This window comes from Athene noctua, chromosome 21, assembly GCF_965140245.1.
Source record: "Athene noctua chromosome 21, bAthNoc1.hap1.1, whole genome shotgun sequence".
NCBI lineage: Eukaryota > Metazoa > Chordata > Aves > Strigiformes > Strigidae > Athene > Athene noctua.
Genome location: NC_134057.1, coordinates 2,941,811 through 2,967,292, shown reverse-complemented (window position 1 = coordinate 2,967,292; position 25,482 = coordinate 2,941,811).

Here is a 25,482-nt window from a genome sequence, read left to right as displayed (position 1 = left end):
GTCGTGGGACACCCCAGCTGCCTTTGTTTCTGTATGTTATCCTGGATTATAATCCTGTTAACAGGACATTTTTTTTTTTTGTAATTAGAATAGTCACTTACTCCATATGTGTGTCTACCTAGCACTGAGACTCTCAGTCTTTCAGCTATCCTTTCTCGCAGAGCACCTCTTCTGGAGCAGTTTGCTGGATCTAAACAGATGTTTTTTTTGTTTTGTTTTGTTTTTTCCCTTTCTCCCTACTGCCAGACCAGCCTTCTGTTTACTGTTTGTGTTCTGTTTGCTGGCTCAGGGAAGAGCCAGCACTCCCAAGCTGGTGGGACTTTTGAAGTTAATTGAAAATATTAGTTAGCGTTTGTTCTACTAATGATGAAGCAGTTTGCTAGAAAACCCCCATAAAAGCGAGTCTTCACAGCACTACAGCACTTGTGGTTGTAACATTCTGTTAAAAAAAGAAAGTACATTAAATTTTATAGTGAGTGTTACTGTTCGGGAGGGCATAATGGCCACCAACATCGCAACCGCGAAGACTTGGATCTAAGCAGATGTTCACAGAGGCTGTGACCCTGTCCAGGCAGCTTCTGGCAGCTGCCTGTGAGTGCCACGGTGCTGAACTCAGAGAAAAATTTCTTCCAGAGAGAAAGCTGCTGAGCCTGCTGCGCTGCTCTCACGCAGTATTTTGTTATTTACCCTTTGAAAAGCGGCCGTGTTTGCAAAATTTTCTGAATTCTGAAAAGAAAGTTTGCTAATAATTGTTTTAATATTAACTGTGATACTTGTACTGTTTGGCAGGTCTGATAGAACACTTTTTCTCTTTTTACTGCCTCAGTGAAATACAAGATTCAAGGAATGTACTAATAAATAATCAGGGGTTTCTCTTGGTCTTTGTCTGTACAGATAGCACTCTTTCCATGTAACTAGGCAAATTATTTAATTGCACAAGGTGGTAATAACCAATATACCTTTTTCACACGTGGTGAAATTTGCCTCCGCTCAGACTTTAAAGTAACTTTTCTCAGCTTGTGTATTTCTTTTTTCATCCTTTTAATAAGTTATGTTGCCCATGACAATTTATATTGTTTCACATAAAAGGAGGATCTGTGTTAAAATAGCTCAATTTTTTTTGTTGATAATTAGTGTGAAAGAGATAATGGGATACGTTACTGCTGGGTTGCAAGTGGGAGTAAAAGGAGAAAAAGAAAAATAATTATGATTCTGAACACCTGACATTTTTATCTAGCACAGGGAAAGAATTCCCTTTATACCAGCAATAATAAACTAGTATGTGTTTTGAAGGTGTATTCAAGTGGAGTGATTATTTAGGATTGTAGCATTTATTATTGCATGAAAGCCTTTCTTCCTTCTACCAGTAAAATTTTATGGTCTAAACTGTCAAACAAAATACCAATATGATTGCATTATGATGATGTAACCAATGTATTTTTTACTTTTCCCCAGAAGAGGTTTTTTTCTTTAAAAGGAAAGATACTTTGTGTATAAAAACCCTCGAGGATAGACAATAATGGCTTATATCCCTTAAATCTTGTACCTGGGGAGAGAAACATGACTTTATTTAACTAGTGCTTAACTGAGTGTGAGAGACTAGGAATGAGCAATGTTCACTGATCCCAGATTGTAACAATAGAAATCTCTTCCAGTATATGAGCAGCAGAGACAGTCAGACCTATTGCTAAGTGAGGAAGCAAAAGCAGTAATTGTAACGTCATTTAAGAAAACTTGGTTTTCTTCCTTAAGTTAATATTTCTATTTTACGTAGCCAGTGTTGTTAAAGCTAAAGCACTGCTTTTCTTTGCTTTGTAGCCCAGAATTCATGTGAAAGGTTGTCAGGGGGGCTACAACTTTTCTGTCAAGCAATTCATGTTGGAGGGCAATTTAAAAACCCTGCAGTGTGTTGATAATGTACGGGCACTTCTGAAGGTTGGGTTGCTTTTCACATTTCCATGTAGGGTACAGAGGAAAGTCCAGTGGGTCTCTGCATGTAAGGTGAGACAGCCGTTCACATTGGCACAAAGCCCACATCCCGTCAAGGATGCTCCATCATGAATTACTTGAGCATGTCCAGAGAAGGGCAACGAAGCTGGGGCAGGGTCTGGAGCACAGGTCTGCTGGGGAGCGGCTGGGGGAACTGGGGGGGTTCAGTCTGGAGAAGAGGAGGCTGAGGGGAGACCTCCTGGCCCTCTGCAACTCCCTGCCAGGAGGGCGCAGAGAGGGGGGATGAGTCTCTGGAGCCAAGGAGCCAGCGCCAGGACAAGAAGGAATGGCCTCAAGTTGCACCAGGGAAAGTGTAGACTGGATATTAGGCAGCATTTCTTTGCAGAAGGGGTTGTTGGGCTTTGGGATGGGCTGCCCAGGGCAGGGGGGAGTCCCCATCCCTGGAGGGGTTGAAGAGTCGGGCTGACCCAGCGCTGAGGGATCTGGGGGAGTTGGGAACGGTCAGTGCTGGGTTAATGGTTGGACTGGATGATCTAGGTCTTTTCCAACCTAGGTGATTTTGTGATTCTGTGAAAATTTTTCAAATATGCTTAACCCAAGGGAGATGAAGTTTTCAGTTACAATCAAGTAATTGAAATGTTGGCAGGTTCTTGAAGTTGTTGACTTTGTTCATACTTTCCAACTTAATAATTGGGCCCATGCCTGTTGGTGCAGCCCTGCTGCCACAGTGGAAGGGAGGCCTGGTGGTGTGCTATCTGAAGTAGTCCGTGAGTCCTCTCTACTGGGAGGTACTGGCAGGTTGCACGGGTACTGGGACACCACTGCCTCCAGAGAGTGAGGGGAAAGGCTGAGTTTTGTCTTGGATGCTGCCTTCTCCAGGACAGCAGGGAAGCGAGCGCTCTTTCCACAGGGTAGATATTTGACTGTAACACAATGTGCTTTTCCAGCCACGTATGAATACAGTGCTCTCATATCTCTGAAATCACTCGAGTCTGTGATGAGGTTATGATAGGCCACGGGACCAAATGTGTTTACTTTCCCTTATCTTTCCAAGCCATCAATTTCTCCTTTAATGTTAATTAGACAAAAGACAAATGTCTTGTAAACAAAACCAGTTTATGATTAACATATTTATGCATTGTTCTCGCATGCTAATCAGACACGAATGAGAAGTTAGGCCTTAAATGTGTGATTGTAGGAGAAATGCAAACCTGTACTTCAGAGCAGTTGTTCCCTGAGCAACTTTTAGATCTTTGTGTATAAGAATTCTGTGCATTAGGTCGGAATTCACAATTATCTATGAAGCGGACGCTGTGATGGTACTCTGCTTTGGAGATGTTTTCTTACCAATTTTGTCTAATACTACATTCCATGAGGCCAAATGTTGTCTGCTAAGAGATGGGATGTACTGATGTATTTAATTGATCTGCTGCTAAAAGTTAGAGAAATTTTTTTTCTTCATCTGTTTTTCCCTGCAGGATCTTGTTGACAAGAGCTACAGAGCTTAGGCTTATTCTTGAGGGTCTTTTTGATGTGCTACTGCTTTGAATGATTGCCTTAGCTAAACCAAAACACAGATTCTGAATAATAATATCAGTACGTCTGCTGCTTTTGGACTCCACAGCTAGCTATTTTCTAAATTTGAGGTGCCCTTTGTCAGAACTACATCTTGGTGTGCACACTGGAAAGCACAGAGGAATTTTTGTGAGTGTCACGGTGCCTTGTGTTTCTGCTGCATGCTTGGTCAATCCTATAAGTCTTAAAAGTCTTGACTGGCTGATGGAAACCAATATCCCTCTTGGTGCATCATCTTTTATGTGTAAGTTAAAATACTGACTTAATAAGTAACATGTTTGCCAAATAGCTAGAAAAGAAAAAGACATATTTTTTGTCGGCATGGAGCACTGGGAAGCAGTAACATGCAAAGAGAATGAGATGGAGAGTCTCTCCTTCATAAGCCAAGAGGGGCAGAGTAGTGAGATACACTATGAATTCATGCTATGGTTAAAAAAACAAAAAAAAAAAGGATGGCAAATGAGCAGACCACACTTTGTGCTTGGTATCAAGCAAGGCATGCTGAGCCTCTCTGGGGTCTCTGATGATGGCTTTTGTTTCTTGCTATACTTGCTGGAGTCTTACCCTTCTCAGAAGCTGAGGAAATCTGCAAAGGTCATCTAAGAATATTCATTTTGAGTAGAAGGATACTTGAATAGTTTAGGTTGCTGAAGAGAACTATTATGTATTATAAAAAGAATGTGGTTTGCTTTTTTTAATTGTGAAGATTCAATGGCAAGCTGCTGTTAAAATTGAAGAGCTAAAATGCAGGTGAGCTGACAGACAGTGTGCTGCTGTGAGGTGTTACCTAGTTGCTTATTTGGACTGATCATCTCAAAAACCTAAAGAGTTATTTGAGCGTATAATCTCTAGTTTTCTTGTGGCTCTTCTTACTCTTACATTTGCTTGCTATGTAAGCCTACTTAGTATAACAGAGACTTGTAGTGGTGGCTGGGAATTTTTTTCAGTGAATAACATTCATCATCATCTCGCAGCCACTGAAGAATTGAACTACAGTGCGAACAGTGTTTAATATTGTAATAATTAATGAATTATTAATTAGTAGCTTAAATATGTGAGAAAATATAGGGGATTGTACCTACCTTTATTTGTGTTTAACAGTGTGTCTTTCCCATGCTCAGACACGCAGCAAGGATGTTTTTACACAAAATCTGACTTGGTGTACACTACTTCATATAATCTTTTTGACTTCAGTGCCTCTGAGATCTGCCAACAGAGGTGTTAAGTAAATCCTAGCTTTTTCAGTACTTGAAATACATCAGAAAACTGTTCTTTTCTGATAAACAGGTTGTTGATTTTTTTTTTCTAATTTCTTTCCTGAGCTTTCTGTTTTTATCTTTCTAGGAAGATAACTGTCCTTATTGTCTAGTAGCAGGACTGGATTTTCTGGTTTCAATTGTTTTTCATTATCTATGTCATGTACTTACCAAAGAATCTCTCTATATTTCTTGCATGCTCTCCATTTGTCATATAATTTCAAATAATTTGAAAGAATGAGTTATTGACAAAGCTGTGTTATGGTAGGAATAATTTTTTTTTTTATTCCTCTCCTATGAAACAATTTAGATATCACACCTGGCCACGTTTAGCTGCAGTGTCACTGTGTTTTGGATTTTCATGTCTGAATTCCAAACAACTCTTACTGAAATGTTTACAAGCTTTTTAGGAACGCTTGTTACCTGAAGCACAGCTATTCTGACTGTCTTGAAAAGCAAATAGTGATGAAAACAGTGTGCCTGTGTTCCTAATGCTGTTTTAGAATAGACTATGAATTTCTCTTCTTCTAAGACAGATGGCGGGGATGCTCACTGCCACTAAACCACAAGAAAAGAATTAACGCTTAATAAAAACATTTTTCCTCTCCTGATGGTGAAGCACATAAGGTTTCTATTAAATACCCTATGAAATCAAAATAATGAGGAGACAAAAGCATACATGAGATTCTTGAAGTTGCTAAAATCAGTATTTAGGTCCTCAGTAAAATATAATTGGTGCTGGTTTACATGTTTTCTTATGTAAGGTGATTCAAGTAATTTTTTTCTTTTTATTTCACCATTTGTAAATCCAGGTTTGTGGTTTGGGTTTTTTTGGTTGGTTGTTTGTTTGTTTGTTTTGTTTTTTTTTTTTTTTTTACTTGGTAAAGTCATATTTGTATTCTTTTTTTTTGCACAGGAAAGTGTGAGGTTTGTATTATTTGTTTTTGTGAACTGGCTCTGCATTGGAGATGTGGGCAGTGCAGCTTGCAGAGGCATTTTTCATCTACAAGGGCTACATTCTTAACCTGGGGTGGAAAACTTCGCGCTGCCTACTACCTCAGGTAGGAGCTTTTATAGTGACTTTGTTCTAAAAGCACTTTACAAACTATATGGATAATATTTTTCTGCAATGAAAGCCACTCCAAGGCGAGAGCAGTCATTTTACAGCCCACATGAATTCTGTGGAGAGATCTGGAGGCAGAAAGTTAGCACCGGAGCTGGTACCCGTTCAGGGCGCTGCTAACAGGGTTGTTCTTGCAAACGTGCCTGCGGACAACAAGCATTCCAGAAACTGGTGTCAGATCTTTAAAAGGAATACAAGCTCTGAATATGCTACCAGTTTTTAAAAATGTGTTGTGAAATGCTTTGTTCTTGCTGCTGTGTCCTTCAGACATGCAATTCTAGGTCTCAGTGCTTTTTTTTTCCACATTCTTCCAGTTTATGGCTTTTTTCCTGCTCTCAGGCTAATGCGATGACTTTAACTGAATAAAGTTTCATACTTCACAGCTGCATCTGGATGTTCCCACAGCTTACATCACTGCTGAAGTGGTCTTTAGCTTGACTTTGCTCTATGGCTGCTCTGGGTAGTATTTAACCAGAACCCATTCCCTCTTCCTGTTTTATTGCCTCATCTATCTGACTGCTGGAGTCTCATCTTTATGTGAGGAAGGCTCAGACTGCTCCTCCAAGGTCTTTTAGTGCATCTGTTGTCAGGGAGTTGTCTGTGGTATTCTCACCTTGTGTTTCAGCAGCAATTCAGGACATTTACTTTCTTCTAGCAAGTCGTTGCTTCATGCTTGAAACCAGTTTGATATGTGCTGGCACTGGGCACACACACTTCTGGAGGAAGCGTGGTCTCGTGGGGAGGTCCTGATGTGCCCTATATACAAATCCAGTCAGGCTCTGCACTTATTAGCAGAGACCCCAAGCATGGGCAACTGTGTAGGACACGGTCTAAATAGCCTTCCTTTATTCTGATAATTATTTATCTAGTTTTTATTTATTATTATTATCTATGCTATTCAATCACATTTTCAATATGAATTATATTTTGCCTAGGTTTTGCTTTCAGATAATGCCTTTGTCTGCCAGCTATAATACCACCTGTTGAAGGGAATGAGGGTACCTGTCTCTTGTCCACCACCCCACACCCACAGAAAATGGAGCTATTATCCATCTGGAGAGGCAGTGAAACTTCAACAACCAGGGAGGCTGATGGCCCAGCACTGCTGCGTCTGCTAGGGCTAATTCAGGTCATCAGCAGGAAAAACTAAACAACAACAATTTGTCAGTGCCTCACAGAGATAAGGAGGCAGAAATCTGGAAGGGGACAGCAATTACACCATATTGCATAGTGAAAGCCATCTTAAAAGTAAGACAAAAGAGAGAGAAAAGCCAGAAGCAGCTGAGTGTAATCAAACAGTCTAGACAAGGTGCCTACACTGAAAAGGATAAATAATATAGGTAATTAAATATGTGGGTTAGCCAAGTAAACATGTCCCCACTGTCACATCTGTGAGTTGATTGATCTCTTCAGTAATCTAGTGAGCACACCAGTGTCTCCTCTCTGTTTGTTTGCTTATTACCTACACCCATTTTGTTTCTCCTTTTATTATCTGCTGCTGCGTGTTTATTCTTCTATCTCTAGCTGAAATAAATACCAGCCTTTGCCAAGACCAATGGAGTTTTCCTTGCTTGAAGTGCTGCAAGCTAGAAAGATTGTCTTAAGTGGAGCCCTTGAGATTTACTGTTGGGCTGGATAAGTCTTTCTCCAGAAGTTAACCCTGGGAGGATGCACAGCGTGAGGCTCATGGTGGGTACACGTAACCCCACAGAAAGTTCTACTTGTTGAGAATTCCTGTTCTGCATCTGTGTCTGCAATGCAGCTCAGATTTGAAAGTAGTGCTGTATCAATTGTCCTGCTGTGGAAGTGAAGTCCAATAAGGTCTTCCATTCAGGTCATAATGTGATATCATGAAAAATTATGCTTTTGGTACTTTCTGATTTCTTTTTGATAGTTTAAAATAAAAATAAATTACTGTCTTGCCTGAACTATTGTCCTGAGTATAGGAATAAATTATGAAATAAATACAACTTGTGGTTATTATGTTGTTGTTCTGTATCTGTTCCTTGTTTACCAATTATATCTTACCTCTAGGGTAATCAACTTTAAATATCTACCAATAATCTGAACATCAAATGGTACTTATCCTAGAAGTACACCCAAGTAATCTATGCACATACATTAGGAGTGTGTCAAAGTGTTTACTTAGATTTTAATGTGATGTTCTGTATAATTTTCACATAGATTAGATACTGCAGGAAGTTTGCATGTATTTTCCCCCTAAAAGCTACATTCAGTAATAATGGATAGTATTTATAGCAGTTGTGGTGAATTAGAAAACTGATTGGGTGAACTACTTGATTGCTGCTCATTTAGCAGTTATGCTCCTGCCAAATCTCTCAGTGAAATTTTGCATGGAAGTTTGTGTGTTGAAATATGCCTGCCCCGGCCGGGAGCATCTGAGGACAATAGGAACTGCCTAGGCAATACAGAAGTCAAAGTAATGTTTGCAGCATGTGCAGTTTTAGTCAGCAAGAAATATTACTTGTTTGTAGAAATGGCTCGTCAGCTTTGTGTGCTTGAAATAGTTGTGTGTTGGTTTTAAGCATGTAAAAGGGGACAATTGTACCACTCTACCAAGAGCAGACATTTCAGGGCCAGACATACAGTCCCATGAGTACCTTCTCAACTGTAGAACTCAAAATCTTTAAGATCCTTAAGTGTCTACAGATGCTACTCTTCTCCTAATCTTGTCATGCCAGCAGCAAGATGCGTTTTATCTCTTGTCCCAAGGTGTGGCACAGGTCTTTTGTGAAGCAGAAAGTGTTTCTAAGCAAGAATTTTTGGCATACTGTTCTCTATCTGCTCAGTTTATGTAGCATATGTAAGTGGATAGGGGGTGTTTTAAGATCTTGAGTGAAAAGCAGTGAAATCTCCTAATCTTTCTTGCAAGATTAGGTATTTTGGTCCATTTGAGAGGCTGGTTTTGAAGATTCTCTTCACAAGGAAAAGGATGTTTAAATTTTTCTTACTATGACATCTGAGACTTGTCTTTGACTCTTCTTGTCCCACAAGTGTTATGTGATGTGTTTGGAATATTTCTGAGCACGATAAAATAGGCAATGTAAAAAACTTCACAAGAAAATAAATGTTTGCATATTCTCCTGGAGGGAGTATGAGGTTTATAAAGTGTCACACAGTAGCGTTTCTGTTATGTAAAAGCAATCAGAATTGCATTTATTCTAACATGTCTAGCACAGTGTAGTGGAGTTACTTTTACACACTGAAAGTATGTTATGTGTTTCCATACATTATCTGTAGAAAGAAGATTCTTTTTTGAATATTAAGGTAAAGTTGTTTCTCTCAGGGTTACTGACATGTCGAATAATATATATAATTGATTTCTTTAAAGCTAGGTGGACTATTTTTGTAAACAAAATGCAGTATCACAAAGCTCAATGGACAAATTAATTGCTATTATCAACACAGTATGTACACACGTTTAAGCAGACAGTTAAATCGGGTTTATCATGTGTTTCCGTTGCTGCAGTTGTAGTCAGGGTGCAGAAGAATCCAGTGCTCTTCCTTTCTCTTATCTGTGAAACCTGGAAAGGAGAAAAAGAAAAAATAATAGCTAATATTTTGTCTTGGTTTTGTGGCTTTAAAAAGCGATCTTTCTTAGTTCTGCATTTCTTTTTTGTCTCTCTACCTGTTAAGAATAGTTCTCTGTTCCTTTTTGTGCTTCCCTGATCAAGCTAGACACAGTTAATGACACAGGGAGTGTCCCTGCTTCTGCCTCTTACAGAGCCCTGTGGAATGTTGCATTTTTTTTCCCTTGATGCAGGTCAGCTGTGTGTTCCCCAGAGCCTTGCACTGCTGGTGTTTGTGGCCTCCCCGTGAGGAAGGCTTTGGGCAGGTTGGGGCAATCTGCTCTTGACTCTGCATCTTCCCTAGGTACACCATCCTCACTTGTTCTGCTCGGGGCACTGAGCTCTGCTGATAATTGCACTGAAGCTAAAAACAAGCTTGGGAGTATCTCTAGGATAGTATTCATCTGGAAATACCAGATGAAGTAGATGCAGTGGTTTTGGGTTTTTTGTTGGGTTTTGTTTTGTTTTGGTTTGGTTTTTTCACAAGAGAAAGGAATGAGTGCTTATGTTACCATGTAAAATAATCCCAGTAAGCACAAGGCAGCCCTTTGAGCTGCCAGGGTGCCTACCTCCATCCCCAAGAGAAGTCTGATGTGAAGAGATAACCTGATGCAGTGTGTCATTTTCCATTTTACTGGCACAAATTGTTACTTTTCACATTATGACCCACTGGTGCTGAATCAGAGGATTTCTGTATTTGAGATTGTCTGTTGGTTCCAAGAGGGAAATAAAAAAATATCTTCATTACTATTTAATGACTTTTTCATAAGAAAAAACTTTTAATGATGTCCAGAAATTTGGGACTGCGAGGAAGAAAAGGATAAGAAGTATGTGCCTACATTTTTTAGGTTATGTTTACTGTTTTATGTAATCAATCAAAACGATACAGTGCAGCACAACTTCCCTTCCACGTATTGTATTAATCCTTCGCCCTGCGGAGGTGGCCAGCTGTCACAGCCACCAAGGCATATCGCGTCCCCGGGAAGCACTGCTGAAGCACCGTGCAGATGTCCTCCTTCCCCTCATCCGTCTCAATAGCAACAGCAAATAATCCCATTAGGTTCCTTAGCTCTATCTGATGTTGATCAGTGTCCTGGTTTTGTCTGGGATAGAGCTAATTTTTCTTAGTAGCTAGGATAGTGCTGCAAAACACTGAGATCTGTGGTAGCCATCAGTGATCATAGCTCAGCACTGCAAGGAACTGGTTGCTTAATGCATAACTAATTACGGGGTCTTTACTCTGGGAAGGCTATCCAAGGCTATTGTGCAGTTTTAGGATCTGGTTCTTGATTGAGTAATGAGCAATTTGTAATTCCTATCCATTTTTAATGTCCAAAGAATTATGAGAAAAGTTTAAAGATTAAAAATGAAGGGACCCATTATAAATGAGCAGATCCTGTTATTTCTTTGATTTTTAGTGAAAAGTTTCTTTTGGCGGTTATAGGATACAGCTTAATCGATGTGATTCTATTGTAATGGAAAACCAGTGATTAGTGAGTATGTAGTCTTTAAAGAAAAGTTGGTGAAAAATCTATGGATAGTTGTTTGACTCTGGATCGATTCAGTTGTAAGAATGAAAGTAGAGTGACAATTCACTTTTTGCATAATTGACAAATAGCATTGACCTAATATTAAGCAGCAGATAAAATTAATAAAAGATTACGTTTATGCTTTTGTCCAGAATGCTGCAGAAATAGCAGCTGCCAGCTCCTGTTATTAAGTCCTGGATTAGTGAAAAGGCCACGCAATAAAAATTGCAGGAAGGAAAACAAACATTAAGTTATATTGAGAGGAGTGCGCTAATGGGTATTATGTGGCGTCTCCACATTATGTTCATGTGGGAATTGAATGTCTGTGGTTGGAATTGGAGGAGTGAAGGGTTATAATAATGACACAAACTGCCAGTTGGGGGAGAAAAATAAGCAAAATATGCATTTAAAAATCCTGTCATAGCTTTCATAAGAACGATGTGGTACAGTGGTTAATGGATTTTTTAATATGATGAAGTTATAACAGATTATTTATGTCAGTTCCTGTATCTATTTGCAGGAACCACTGTAAAACTAAAAAACAGGGCTGCATCATACTTACTGCTATATATATATATTTATAAAATTTATCTCACAGCATTCTTACATGGCTTGGTTTTGGGTTTTTTTTGTCTCAAAACTTCAGTTTTTCTTAGAATTTCCTAAAGTTTTGCTGGGCAGCTGTGGGATCTAGTGCTGTCTCTGTTAGTCTGACTCAGTGCTTCTGTTACCATCAGTTAATGAGGAGATAATGAGATTAAAATATCCTTTTCCTCAGGAAGAGGAGCCATTAATAAACTCCGCATTGTATTAACAATGTGACAGGGAGATGGTCATGTCAAAATAATTCTGCTGGTTCTCCCTTCCCAAATGAAACCATTTATATACCCAATGTGGCATGTGTGTGTATATATGTATGTGCATCTGTATGGGCCCAGCTGTGAAATTTAGGTTGTAAACATCTAGGAATGCCATCCCTTTGAAGTCAGGGTGGCTGGCTCCATGGACAAAACCAGCAATTTTATGTGCAGCTGTATTTTGACATAAACCAGACTTTTTGGTGTTATGGGTAGGTTAGGAAGTGGTAATCTCACCAGCCAGGCTTTGGTTGTGTCTTTATAATAAGGTCCTTGTCTGGCAGCACTGTTGCTCTCCTCTCCTGGGAGCTGATGTACCACTTCTTCCCTGGAAACCTGAAGGAAGCAGGAGGTTGTTCTTATTAAAAAACCCAGCCTCCCTAAATAAGAGTTTGCTGCAAGGCCTGTGCAGTTCTAAGGGAGATAGCAGCTCAGGGTTGGGAAGGTAATAAGCCTGTCACTTGTTCTAATTCTGAGGGGTAATTGATAGCTGCGTGGACCCAAGTCCTAACAAAGGCTGTGATTAATGCTGGGCTGGTCGTAGGTGTATGTGTTGGCGTTTCTCTGTTGCTGATAGACACTCCCAGCTTTCTGCCTCTTGTTTTCCCAGAGGGTGCTGCAAATGAGCCCACCTAATTTGTAGAATCTAGTATCCAAACAATTTCAGTTTTATCCTAGTGTGACACATTAAAAAGACTGTGATTATTTATTTGTATGAAGGTTGTGCCTGCCATTTTCCATGTAATAAACCCTCTAAATTATTGTATAGAGTGCATTCATCTTGTTGCTTGAGCTGAGAGATACATTTGGATACAGCAAGTTAACTATCAGCATCATGCACAATAATTATTTCATTGCAGGTCAACCTAAAAGATGAAGTTTTGAAGGCAAATCCATGAAATTTCCTGGGTTTATTGCATTTTAGAGACCCAGAGAGATTTCACTGAAAATTGTGCTCCTAAACCAATTACTTCTGTAATCCAGATTTTCCAAGATGAAGTCTAGTGCTGGAATTCCAGTATATTTGTGGAAACTTACTCTGTAAATGTAATTCCATAGGGAGAGGGTATAATGGAAAATAACTGCATGTGTATATGAAGTATGGGTAACTTCTGAAAGCTGCTCAGAATTGTTTGTGTGAAAGTGTGTTGGCTTTATGCTTGCAACAACTGTGCTTGCTTTATGCTGCTGAATATTTTGGCTCTTATCCACTCAAGCATTTAAGCAGGGACAGCTTAATTTTACGCATGTAAGCTCCATTCACATCCTATTAGCTCTGTAGTACTGCACATGCCAAGACATTTAGCTGTGTTTGGGCCAACAAGTTTGGAGACTTGCATCAACAGTACAAATACCACATTAAGGAAGACCCCGGGTCTTCATTTATTAATTTATGCTAGGTTCATTTATTAATTACATTTATTAATCACAAATTAATAATAGAGGTAAACCATGCTTAACTTTATGCAATATTCTGAACAGAAACATCTGTAAATGCTTTGGAACATCACTTGCAGCTGTAATAGTGTCCATAGCATCCTCAGATGGGCTTCTGTGGGTTGGTAGGTTTCTGCTTGTTTGCATATTCCCTTATGGCAAGCTACCAGCATGTTGAAGAAAAAAAAAAAACCCAAACCAAAAAGCAGTGACCGTAACTATAGGGGAAACATTAGTATAGAAGTTATTGGCCCCAATCTACAAATTTAGCAAGCTATAGGGAGCTTCCTTAGATTTAACTTCCTTGTATGGCTCAAGTTAAACTGGACATATGCACAGTACTGTGAACTTTAATGGAGCTAAACGGTGAATTTTAACCTTAAATCAGTACCCACGTTTAAGAAAATTTGCACCATTGTATTTTAAAATGTATATTCTGTATTTATCACATGCCAGCCAACACAGAAGCTGCCACTAGTTACATACACTAGGGAAAGGTGTTTCCCTAGTGTATGTAGTTCGGAGCTGCTTGGTGCATGTGGATGTTCAACTTCCAAAATGTTTACTGAGTTGCTGTAAAGAGTTTAAAATAAATACTTTCTATGTATACCTTTTTGAATATGCTCTAAAGTGACTATTTTTCAGCTGTATTTCTGTACTTGTTTTGAAAAATAAACCGTGCCTTTCAGGAAGCAGAGTCCAAGCGCTTCCCAGAAGGGTACTAGTTAAACTACATGAATAACTTATCTATGTTTGTGCTTTAAGCCCACATTCAGGGGACTTGCTACTGAATTTTACAGGAGCAGTATTTCCACATAGGGCTTTCATGCCATCAAAACCTGAATGATGGCTAAAACAAGTGAATTTCTTCTCTGTTGTGCCCATATGAAAAGCCATGTGTGTTAGGTTGATGAGGGGACTAAGATCACAACAAAATATATGGAATGATATGAGTGGCTTTCAGCTGACCAGTTCCTATACAGGGAGCAAATCCCCATGTTTATTATATAAAACAAAACAACAGAAAAAAACCCGCCAAAATAACATACAAGAGAAACAGTGCTAGTGTGGGCATAAGCAACGTGTTTTGACTGCCAGCATGCGTCGTCAGACTGCTTTTGCTGGCATGCCAGATGCCTGTGATAGGGACAGTGTGTGAATGTCACTTTAAAGCACATAACCAAAATAAAACTTATTATTCTTCAAGCTTGGAACCGCCAAATAAATTTTTATATTTGTGTCATGAGAAGTCTGCCAAAAAACCCACAGACAGCTGTGTCCAGTAGCATACAATGGTAATCTGCAAAGATTTATTTTCTTAAAATTTGCTTTGGAGTAAATTTAGCATGAGTTTTTACAAAATCGTATCAATTTTTAGGTAGTCTGTCCCTTTTGGAAAGTATTTTTTTCAGAGAGGGGTAGTTTTGCTTCTTACACAGGTCACTGCCAGCAAAATGTCAATTTTGGGAAAAGCAAGCAGGATATGTTAAGTGAATACTGCTTTAGAATCATCCCATGAAGTCTTAAATTCTCTATGCCTTCTGATGAAGGTTAATGCTGATAAATGCAGGTGCAAGGACTTTAGGATTAAGGTTGAATGATGAAATAGGTTTCTTTCTTCATTGTTCTCCAAAGATGTCTGATTTGCTGATGTCCACAAAGTCTTAAATATGCCTTTGGTTATACCTGGCCTCTCTAGACCTTACTGGCCTCAGCTCTGTTTCTGTGAAACATTGCTTCCAAAGATGATGAGTTTTTTACTCAGTCTGTTCGTATCACCTTACCTGAAATTTATCCTAGAAACTCTTCTAAGGAATATAAAGGTTGGATTGAAGACTGACCATCCTGTATTTTCTGTATCTAAATTTCTAGGTTTTGTTTGCTCCCTCCCTTCCTGGTCGTGTTTCTTGTCTCTCAGTTTATAGGAGTCATCTTGGTACATATCTGTCCAGGTCCTCTGCTGAAAACTAAAATGGAGATCACCCATTAACTTCATTTATCTCAATCTAAGCATTGAATTTGTGCTTCCTTATATTAGGATTCCTGGGATCCTTCCTGGGAAGAGGGAAGACGTTGGCTCAGGGCAGAGCCTCACAAGTGCTGTGGAGGGAAAGGGATGTCCAGCTTATTTAGCATTAGCCGGTTGATTATATCCAGGAGCAAAGATTTCTGTTGTTACTTGCCTTTTCCATCTCTGACCTTCTTGTGACTCCATTCATTCCTGCTGATGGAGCTAAATAAAACTACAGTGCAAATAATTGTAGGGCCAAATTCTGCTGTTACGGACATGAAAATGGGATTTTAGTGCAATGGCAGATTTACCAGTGGGAAAGCAAAGCCGTGGTCTCCTCTTCCATTGCTGCCTTGTTCTGATGGCTGGTGGTTAGTGCCCACAAGCATTTCAGCAAAAAGGGCTCTCTGCTGGTTCTGGGGGGGAGAGAGATAGCAGCTGGAACAAGTGAAAACAAGTGTGCTGGAGGCTGCATTGTGATCTGGCGGTGTAGCTAAGGGTCACAGAAGTGACAGTGGCTGAGCTCTTCTCCCAGCTTTTGAAGGCAATTAAAAATTACTAGGCAGTAGTTGTTTCCCTGGACTCTGCTTCATTTTTGGCCGAGTGCACCCTGACTGTTTCTCTGATGGAGGCACAGCTGTTGAGAGTTTCTGGTCCTGTCACGTCCTGGCACTTTACCTGTGCAGTGCTGCTGGGTATGCCTCTCTGCCATAACCTGGGGGCTCTTCCAGTGCTGGCCTCCACTGGAGAGAGCTGCCTCTTCACACTCTTCAGGAGTATTTTGGGAGCACGTGGTCTGCTTGGGGTGTTGCTGGTTGGGTTTTTTTTTTTTTGCTTTCCCCCCATTCCAGAATTTCAACCTGCAATAAATCACCTTTGATTATGGCTTAAACTGTAAAGCCACTTGTAGTGGTGTTTGGATTTCCCTCTCAAGAATCAGAAGACCACAGGATAACTTGTGCAGCTGAATAGAAATGCTGCATTGCTCTGATCCATCATGTTGAGTTGGCCAGTTTTGGATGTCCTGCTGCTGCAAAATTATTCAAAACTTCCTGCTGTGTTTGTTCATTTTGCTCTGGTTGGAATACCACATTCTGTTAAGGTTTGACCTCCAGATGGGATATAAATGATGAGATTTAAAACAGTTCAAGGAGCCTGCACAAAGAGTAGCTCTTTTAGTAACAAATGTAAACTCTGCACATTTTAAATTGCATAAAAATAAATAAAAAGACACAGTGCAAAGCAGATATCACATTTATTATTACTACACCAATTTCTCATATATATGATCACAAGTTACGTTGATGCTAGATGAGACTAAAAAAGAACTTTGAAAGAAAGAGTCTGTACTTAGAATGAAACATCACCTGAAAGAACAATAATGGTGAATTTACATTCTGGGACAGAGTATCTTGTGTATTTAAACTTAGACACTAACTTCCAGTGAAAGCTTTGGAGCATTTTCAGATAAGAATATTGTGGTAGTTTGAAAACAAACTAGTGGGAGACACCAAGTCAGAATAACAATTTAATAGGGAAATAAAAAAAAAAAAAAAAAAAGGAAAAATATTTAAAAAGGCAGATAACGCTGGGTTAAACTAACAGAGTCGGGATACAACCTGACACCCTGTTGATCAGGGTGGTGGTAGCGGTCTGGTAGAATGGTGGCTGCAGTCCCCCCGAAGCGGTGATCCTGTGGAGAGATCTGTTCTTCCTCAGAAAAGCCCAGTGGTGGCTAAGTAGCTCCTGTCCTCTGGAAATCCTGTGGAAAGGAGAGGCCTGTGGTATTCAGAATCTCCGGTTATATCCAGGATGGAATGCTGGTTTTCTCCCTCTGGGTGGAGCATCTCACCATGGGATCAGGAGTCATGCTGCATGGCATGGATGGGCCGTTAGCAGAAAGATAGTCTGGGGGGGAGGCAAGGAAACACTGCCCCACCTGACTTCAACAGCTCATGAGGATGGTAATAGAATACACTGCAACCCAGGACAAATATCCACACCCATGTTACAAGATCACCATTTTGTTGCAGAATCCTTCTTTTATTAGCTCTTCTTTACTGCTAATGTAAAATTATTTTTATATAAAGTAACAGGATAGAACTCAAATCGTCTTAATAAGGTAAAAGTCACATCTGTTGCCTGGTTTGTAATTAAGGTGCTTCTCTAACCTTTTGCCAGTGTAAGGCACTGACTCATTCCTGTCTCCAGAATGTCCCCTCTGACATTTTCCCATCATCTCGTTTCCTATTAGCCCAGTGAAAGCTATGTTAAACCTGCGCTGCCTGCCATGGTTTCTAACATTTGCTAACCTGAGTGGGATTGATGTCATTGTCACTCTCTGTCTCTAATGGCACTAGTATACTGTTTCCGGTAGTATCTTTTTGATAGATAATACACTTAGCCTACTAAAAGATTTGAAAATTAAATGATTGAATTCCAGCAGTTATATTTTTGTCTGAAGAAGGCATACTGTGCTACATCCTTTAGTACTTTATAAGTCAATAGGACAGCTGTGGAACAAAATGATTTTTAATGAGAAGTGATGACAGAATCTGGCAAAGAAATAATGGCAAGCTAATCAGGAAAGCTCTGCATTTTTGTAACAGGCTATTCTATGGTGCCTTACTCAAATGATTTGAAATAGCGCTGAGAGCAAGACAGTAATAGTTCTGTAGATAAATATGGCCTTAATCAAAACAAAGAAAACCCTAAACATTTCTCTCTTTTTTTGCCTATTCATAACTGATCATGTAGCTGAACACCTTTACAGAGAAATCGCTCATTTGGCGATGTGGAGCCCGTTCTTTCAGGCAATGTTATGATGTTTGATTAGAGCTGTGAATCCGTTGTCCAGAGTGGTGTGTACTGCTGGGGACTCTCACAGGCACTCTTAATTTGTGAGTATGTAACTAAGGTGATGGTGGTGAGGCTGCTAAGTCTGTGCTCTAGAAAGATAGCTGGGAGAAGGCAAGCCAGAAGAGATGCAAAATGAAAAACACATACCTTATTTTTGCAATGACTTTGACTGTCAAATCAACAACTCCGTTTTAGATGAAGAAATGAGAAAGTCTCCTTTGATACCAGACCCAACATTAATATGGATATTTTTTTTTTCCCCCAAACTTGCGTAGGCAACTCTGAGAGAATAGTGGCAGATGAGACACACAGATAACGTACTATCAAGCTCATGTATACAATTGTAGCATTATGCAGTAGTAAAAACTGCAGCTATAAGCAAGATGTGATCAGACATTTTTGCTGAAAACAAGAAAAGGATGAAAAAAAACCCCTGACTTCCTGATGAATCTTCTTGCATTTGAGTTAAAAAGATGATTTTTTTTCCATCAGCTTCCTATAGATAAAATGGTATAGCATCTGACACACTTCTTTCCGGAGTTGAGAGAAACAGCTAAGCCATCACTAACTAATTAATAATCTGTAGCTCAGTTAAATTTATGTTAGCTGAAGGAAAGGTAGAGTTCTTGTAGTCTTAAAGAGTTCTTGGGTGTTTCAGTAAAACAAATGTTATGTTTGTATTTCAAATAGTTTCAGAGATAGTAAAGAGTTGGCTTAGTGTGTAGGAAGTACTGCGGTCTTTGCTCCAAGTGGTAATAATAGGTGGGGTTACACTCCTTCAATAGCCTGTTGGGTGTAGGGTGTGTGTTGGACTGCAGGGAAGGGACCACAACTATTTACTGACTTTCTGCTTTTACTAGACAAGCATGACAAATGATTATTTGCTCTATGCCAGCAAAAACTGTGTGGCATATGCACTCAAAGCCACTAAAACCATACATCTTGAAAATGTAGAATGCGATGGGTGGGATGGAATTTGTTCCAGCCCCCAAGAGAGCATCTGCTATGGGATATCAATGGGAAGAATGACGCCTTAAAGGGAGAAGCCTCAGACCAGTCCTTTAATGAAAGCCATCTCAGATAACTCTGCGGTGCTGGGGAGAGGGTATTGTGGTTGGAAAACCTATTTGGTGGCAGAAACTGAACAAGAAACCCAAGGTGCCACTCACCTCTCAGGTCTCTCTGTTTCAATTCTGCCTAGGTGATTCACCGACAGGGGTGCTGATCTTGCTGTTCTTCTAGTCATTGATTTATGCTGTTCCTTTAATATCGCTGGGTTCTTTGGCAGTAGAACAGCATGACGCCATGCATATTCATAACAACATTCATTTATCAAGTGACAGTGAGGCAGATAACTCTTAGGGAAAGGTTGTGTAGCAGCCACGCATCTGTCCATTGCCACTAACGCTATCCTGCTGGAAAATAAGATGCCAAGGAAGCCTGCTAAATATCTTTGGATTGATAGCTAATGCCTATGTTCAGTGTTCTGGCTACACATTTTATGTGTCCTGCATATTAGCTATACCTTTCCCCTTTGGATTTGCTGTTTATGTACGTTACAAATGCAGCAACTTGTCATAGACTAGAAGTTGAACTAAGCAAATACTAGTGCCATTCTAATTACAAGAAAACCCCTTTAAATCTGAGCTAAGAACATAAATTGTGATGGGGAAGCTGGTAGTACTAAGATTGCCCTGTTACGTACTTCAGAAATGTGGTTAAAACAGAACTAACTTGGCCATCACAGATTACTTTCTTTACAGATTACATTAAAAAATGGCGTTATAAGTAAGGAGGTGAATGAGAAGGATCCTGAAGATTGGGTGGGATATGGAAGTGGTGTCTGTAGAAAATAGAGAGAAGGAAGATGAAATTGAACCTGGAAGGCATCAGGGTCAGAATTCTTGGTCAAGGGGATGGGGCATTTGTAAGACACACTGAGCTCAAACGCTGCGTGTACAGGATGTGTTACACGGCCTTTGCAGTGAGGGCAGAAATCCCAGCCTTGTCACAAGTACTGTTCTGTGGTCGTCAGTCTATGTTGTGTTTCAGCGTGTGGTGGAGTGGCATGATTACCCCCTTCCGCCTTTGTTTAGTTACTTTGCTGTAGGATTAAAAAACAGACTTCTGCAGTTTGTTTTGTTTTGGTTTTTTTTTTTTCCCCTTATGATACTCAGGGAAAGCACACTGCTTGCATAATGTTAGTTTTCCCCTAAGCAATTTGAGGATCACATTCAAAAAAGTATTTCCCATACTGTTGATTATATTTTTTAGTCTCTCTTTTCTGCTTGTTCCTTATTCTCTCTTCAGTCAGCTCACAGGAATCAGGACTGAGAAGAATGTATTTGTCTTTCCATTTTCTTATTCATTCTCAGTACTGAGCCAGATTTCTGCCAAAATATTTGGTAGTCTTCTGTATGGTGGAATACGACCAGGATGTCAAGTCTGCACTTTTTTCAATATACATTATGCTTCTGTCCTTTGGAAAATTATGCTTCTGCTGTATCACCTGGAGATTTGTTATACGCTTCTCCCTGCGGCCATTTGATAAGATGGTAAATGCCTAATGAAGAAAATCTGCTGTTCAGCAACTCTTTTGCCTTAATTCTTGTGCTTTACAGAATCACTATTTATGTTGCCGTCTTTACACTAATTATAAAAATAATAACAAATAATAATCTATATTCAGCTTATTCTTAATCAGTGTTATACTTCTCTTGTTGGTGCTTCACCTACTGTAAATCATCACTTATTTTTCCTCTGTCGTTTGCCCAAAGTGGACGGATTTCTTTTTTTATGTATGGGACTTGAATTTTTATCTGGAAGAGACTGTGAGCCATAAAGCAGTTTCTTTTCTCACTTGCCCAACATCTGAAGAGAAGCATTATACAAAATACATGCAAAGGTTTGATGCTGATAAAATATATGCAAGATTTTCTCAGAGCAGATAAGGTCACATGATCAGTCAGTGAAAGCTCAAGCCATAACACGAAGTTTCAAAACATCTGCAGAAAGCTATTTTTTAAGAGTTTTGTGCATATACCCGTGGCTCTGGTGCACTGACAGTGATCCTGCCAAGCCTGGGTGATGGGAGTCAGGCTGCAAACATTATCTTCTTCTTCATGGTCCATACTGGGAGACGGATGTTATAGTTAGTTGCAGTACCGAGGCTCTTTTTTTTTTTTTTTTTTTTTTTTAACTGTTTGGTGCAAAACTGTAAGATGATTTTCATTTTCCTCCCCTCAGGGCATCCTCTGGTTTGGTCTCTTTGTTGCTCTTTCTGTGTACAAATGAGGGAATATTCTCCTCTGCCCACGTGGTTGTCACCTGAAGTTATACTCAGGGACTTGATGGAATCATTAATATGTGAATTAGAGAGTTCAGATCTTTGAAGTTGCAATCAGTCTTGGTTTTTGGAGCTAACATTTTTTTAACGTTGGTTTCCTATGATATTGGCTAACTGATGCTTTATTTATGTGATGTAGCTGCCAGAGCTAGGCAGGAGTCAAGTGAAGGGAGAAATGAATGATGTTTTCTGCTCCGTAAGAAAAGAACAAAGGGCTCACTCAGCAAGGCTAACTTATTTACATCATTCTGTTTGGAGTGCATTTCTGTAATAACAGTTTTATGTTGTATTGTTTGGAGTTGGTGCTTCTTCTCTGTCCTATAAGTGTGTCAGTATGTATTGACAAATGATGCATTTAGGAAATGTGATGATAACTGTGTCAAAGTGGAAGCCTGAAAATTTATCACTGCACTGATGTATGGTGAATGGTGGGAGGATCTACGTGTGCAGGTCTGAGATTTTTAGTCCCCAGGTTTTCTTCTCAGAGATCCCTGGGCTGCGAGCACTCAGAAAAAGATCTGTGGGTATGTACCATCCAGACAGTGGGGGGGGGGGTGGGTGTGAGCGGGAGGGTAAAGTGATTCATCCTCCCACCTGCTTATTTAATACTAAGAAGGTCAACCCAAAGTATAGCTACATGTATGTGTGGGGAAATAGTATTATTAACACATGTTCTGGGCCTCTGTGTTTATATGGCTGTATATTGGATTTTTTTTTTAACTGAAAACTCTTTAGAGGTCCCCATTTCAAAAGACTGCTTTGTCTCTGCAAGAGAGGTTGAACAGGTGTAAAAGTTGTCAGAAAAGTTAAGATCTTAAATCTTTAAAAGTTAAGCTCTTAGCTTAAACTCCTTAATATAAACAATATTCCAGGCAGTGATGTGGCTTTCTGCCAATTATGATATTGGGATGTTTTATAATAAAAGGGATCCTGACATGCTCTGAAACCTGTACCTTCTTATATTTAAGAACTCCAGCCAGAAATTTTTCAGCAATTTAAACCAAAAACATAGTTTCCAATACTCCTAAATGGCAATAAAACCCAAGGCTTTGATCTGTGTGGCAGTCATCATTCTGAAGGTTAAAATTTCAACTGTTTAAGCAGAGACGAAATGAAGCAACAACTAGCAGAGCTAACAAATTAAACATAACAAAGCAAACAAATTAAAACCATGACAACTAATGAATGGGTAGATGAAAATCACTGTATTATCACCACATCGGAACAAGTAGTTTATCTTCTTTAAATATAGTCTCTAAATTTGCATTTGCTTGTAATTTGATAATTAGCATGCTAAATTAAATAGAATACATTAACTTAGGGGTTTTTTTCCTCTTTAAAACGGTATTTTCCTTCTGTTCTCTGTACATCACATTACATTCCACTAAGTTTACATATGGAAATCTCTTCATGTAGATAGGATATTTTTGGAGTAGCCTGAAGTTACTAATGAAGCAGTACCTGGCCTCTTCTATTGATGGTTATATGAGCTTTTTTGAAATTCTGTTGCTGCCTAGTGCAGTGCCCAGCTGAAGGGTGTTCACCCCTGCTGTACACAGCACTTGGAAGCCTGGAAGGACGTGGCAGGCCAAGGATAGCAGCAGGTGAAGCAACACAGGCTGCTAATATTTTGGTGATGGAGGATCACGGACTGGCTCAGTTGAGGAGTTTTGATTTCCTAAACTTGTCCTGGAAAGCAGAGCCATGATAGAAGAGTATGTTAGTAAGCATAGTACAATTGGACAGTGACAGTTTGACACTTTTTTTTTTTTCTTGTTCAAAATACAGATTTTCTTTGAGAAATCCCTACACTGGAAAATCTGTGATTAGTGTTGAAAACCTCTTTGGAGCAGCTTTTGATATGAATTTCATTTTTCAGTGCAAATTTCAAATATTGTTTGATTATGAGAAAAAAAGACCCCCTTTGTGTATGTTGAGATAACTGTATTAGTCCTGACAGCAGTTTAGAAACATTTTCTTTTTTTTTTCATTTGAGTGTTAATTTGTCTGGCCCAGTATCATGTTGAGTGATCAAAGTATTGTGTCTTAACTTTCACAGACTTATTTCATTTGTTTCTCTTTTGCCTAATAAGGCTGATGTTGAAAATCGTATTTTATTTTGTTTTATTTATTTTATTAACAGAACAGGATGGGCCAAGTATTTTTGGAATGTGCAGATCAGTCTGAAACTCCATCCATCCTTCTCATCCAAAACTTTTCCTTCCATCTGGCAATTTTCTTAGTGTTTTCTATGTCTACTTGTTCTCCTGACTGTTTACTTGGAGTAGTTGCCTCGTGGAGGAGACCAACTTGCACAAAAGAACTTCTGCAGGGTAACAAGTTTCCATGTGCTGTTTCCCTGTGTTAAGTCAACTTTTGTTTGCTCCTGTTGCTGATGTCTAAACTGTTGGGTGAGGCTGCGAAGCACACACCCTTCTGGTTATCTCCTGGTGTGGGGCCACAACACAGCAAATTGGGAAATGCTGAATGGAAAGGAAGTGTGTATTTAACATTTAGAATTTAACTGAAACTGCGACCCCTGCTTGAGCCAAGCGATGGCCATTGTACAACTCCATTAATGAACCTCACTGAATGGGGGCCGCATTCAGTGTGGATGGGTCTAGGTTGGTTTCCTTTTGCTTCATGCAGCAAACACACCTGAAAGCAAGGACTGCTGTCACTGATGAATAATCAAGGTTAAAAATAACAGCACTGAGGGGTCCTCATTGTGTTTGAAGGAAGCATCTTGGTACCTCTGGGGAGGGGGCTTCCTGGGGATCCTCTCCTGAGTCAGGGAGATTTCGTCTAGATATATTGTGTTAACTGTTGGAAACTAAAATTGGTAAATTAAGTCAGTGCTTATGTTCTAAATACAATTCATTCTTGGACTTACGATACACAACTGAAGAGCTCCTTACCTTTTCACAAAGCAAGAGCAAATAGTTGATACAAGTCAATCTATTTAAGGAATGCATTAGAGCTGACTTAAGGATGGCAAGAAAATTATGACCTCCATTAGTGCTGTTAGTAGTAGTAATCTCTTTGCATGAACTTATCACTCCACCCAATAGCTGCAGCTACTTTAAGCCATCAAGTATTTAAAAACACACAAAAATTCAGTTTCTCTAAGATGTCCTTAAGAAGCAACTTTTGTATTGAAAGATTAAACATAAAATGGTAATCAAAGAAAAGCAAAGCCAAAAAATAAACTCAAAATGAAAAAACCCAGACCCTTTATTTTTAAAAATTTTATATTTAATAATTGTCTTGATATTTTTATATGACTGGAAAAGAAATTCAGGCTGCAGCTACAATCCTTCCACATTTAAAATGTGAAGATTAATGTGGAAAGTGTGAAAATAACCTACAGAAAGAGTTACTCTGTCAGACTACATTTGCATATAACCAAATCATTAGTATGTCCTGTATTCAGAGGGGAACAAAGTTAATTAATAAACATCTATGAATAAAAATTGTAGAGTTGAAAGCTCCTAATCTGATCTAAATCAAATTACACAACATCTGTGTTCTCATCTGAAGATAATAATATCAGTCAGCCAGACTGCATATGGGTGCTAATAAGTGCCCTAGAAATCATGCCAAACTTGTGGAGGCTGACGAAAGAGCTGGCTAATAAAGTTGGGTTTTTTTGATAGGTAAACGCCTCAAAGTGATGTTAAACAATTTTTAGAATTGTTTTTTTACTGGTAATATCTCAAAATACAGTGCACCATGAGAACTTTGTTGTCTTCTATCTTTTTCAGAGAAAAAGGGAAGAAAAATGGTCTGTTTGAACAGCAGTGAGTTTATACAACCTTTATCATATTCTAACCAATAAACTTGATCCTCTCTAGAACTTTTAGCATGGTTTACAGAATTAAAAGGAAAGAAAAAACATTGTAGCTACTTCTGATAGTTTTACATATCTTCTGCCCCTTTATAATGGAAT